The sequence below is a fragment of the Theropithecus gelada genome, chromosome X (assembly GCF_003255815.1).
Source record: "Theropithecus gelada isolate Dixy chromosome X, Tgel_1.0, whole genome shotgun sequence".
In the NCBI taxonomy this organism is placed as follows: domain Eukaryota; kingdom Metazoa; phylum Chordata; class Mammalia; order Primates; family Cercopithecidae; genus Theropithecus; species Theropithecus gelada.
This window is the reverse complement of record NC_037689.1, coordinates 57,759,797-57,761,923: the sequence shown is the minus strand read 5'-3', so window position 1 is coordinate 57,761,923 and position 2,127 is coordinate 57,759,797. Positions and strand designations below refer to the sequence as shown.

Here is a 2,127-nt window from a genome sequence, read left to right as displayed (position 1 = left end):
AAAAAGGAAAACCAAAGGGGGAAATATTTCTTAAACCACGCTCTTCAGGAAAATGCCATAAATATGTCATTTAATATTTTCATTTCATAGGATTGGACACACAGCTTGACATATTGAAATATTGACTCCTTAGAGGAAAATAAACGGAAAAAAGAAAACAAAAAGAATTACATTTTTCTGTTGCAGAATCTCGGGCCCCAGGCATGAGGCCCAAGTGCCCCAGTGTCCTGGCCTGCGGGAGGTGCTGAGAGGTCAGCCGGGTCCTCTGGGGAGGGAGGCTGTGCCCATAATCCATAACCATAAGGCTGTATGGCAAAAATTGTCTTGGGTGTCCTTGGCCTTGTCAGCTCAGACTCTCAGTCATAGGTCCCTTAGGGGTCCTGCCTGTAGGAGAGCTGGTTGACTGACTGGTTGAACATGCGCTGGGTGAGGTCCTAGTCCACAGGAATGGTGACATGTTGGAGCTGGTAGAGCTTGTGTCCATCTGTGACCTGGTTGAACCACCACTGTCCTTACTGGACCTCTGTCTCTGTAATCTGTTGGGCATTGGTGGCAAGCATCTAGATCTGTTTCTGCACAACTTCAGTACCTGATACAGGCTGGACTAAGATAATATATTCTAGCTGGCCTGACTTCAGCTGCACTGGGATTTTCTGGCTGTCTCCTGTTTTAGTTAATCTGTTGCATAACCTGCATAGTCTGTCCAGTGTCACTCTGGGACTGTTAGGCTTGACCCTGTGGTTGGGCCTGGACAATCTGCACCTGCTGACCTTCTCCAGCCTGCATTGTCAGGGGCATGATCTGGCCCTGCTGAGGCTGCATGATGATCTACCCAAGCTGGACGGTGGTCATAGAGCTGGTGGTCTCCTGGCCTTGCTGCTGTCCCTAGACTTGGACCGTGGAGGGTTGCTAAGCCAGTGTGAAGTAGTACTAGATGGGCTTGGCAGGAGTTATAGACTGGTGCACCTCCTCCTAACGCTTTGGAGGGTTCAGTTCATTTGTGAAAACAATATCAATGAGAAAGTCAAACTGATCTAATTTTGTAATTCCCATAGTGACATCATTTCCCTATAGAGTCCAGTGCTTTTTAGTCTCTGTGTGAATCTAGGCTCAAAGAGTCAACTCTGTGATAAAAATCTGGGCTGCCTTGGCAAAGAGCACAGGAGCTTCTCTACTGATCATCTTTACATTATTGTTTCATAATCTTCTTAATACCAGCCGTGGAAGTTCCTGCACTAGTAAATCTTTCACTGTTAAATTCTGGATTTCTTCCAGGACGTGAAGTCAACAAGGACTGTAGACTTTACTGGGCATTACTGCTGCTAGTGCCACAAAATCCACATTCTGTGAACATTTTGAAAAATGCCTCCACACAGGAGTCCAGGGAAGAGCAGGAACTCTCCCTGCACTCCTGCTAAGCAGGGCAATGCAGAGGGCCCAGGCAAGGTAGATAGGGAAGAAGCAGGCATTATGGAGAACAGAGGGTGTGAAGCAGGGACTCAAACAAGATGGCGGCCATGGCATTTGCACATGGCCCTTTTTTTTCCTTTCCCCTTCCTTGGCACCTGGACTCCCAGTACGGTGCAATGTGCAGAACCTTTGACCCTTTTCTTTCTTTTTTTTTTTTTTTTTTGAGACAGGGTCTGACTCTGTCGCCCAGGCTGTGGAGTGCAGTGGTGCGAGCTCGGCTCACTGAAAGATCCACCTCTCAGGTTCACGCCATTCTCCTGCCTCAGCCTCCCGAGTAGCTGGGACTACAGGCACCTGCCACCACGCCCGGCTAATCTTTCTGTATTTTTAGTAGAGATGGGGTTTCACCATGTTCGCCAGGATGGTTTTGATCTCCCAACCTTGTGATCCACCCGCCTTGGCCTCCCAAAGTGCTGGGATTACAGGCGTGAGCCACCGCGCCTGGCCACTTTGACCCTTTTCTAGTCATGCTTTTTAATGTTATTGAGTTGTAGGAGTTCTTCATATATTCTTTATATTAACTTCTTATCTGGTAAGTGGTTTGTAAATATATTTGCCCATTTTGTAGACTGCCTGTTTAGTATGTTAATTATTTCCTGTGCTGGGCAGAAGTTTTTAAGTTTGATGTAGTCCCATTTGTATATTTTTGATTTTGTT

General features: G+C 46.8%; 1 pseudogene; it reads right to left on the bottom strand.

The window, feature by feature from the left end:
- Positions 1 to 512: 512 nt before the first annotated feature.
- LOC112615161 lies at positions 513 to 1,354 on the bottom strand (annotated as a pseudogene).
- Between the last annotated feature and the right edge of the window lie 773 nt (positions 1,355 to 2,127).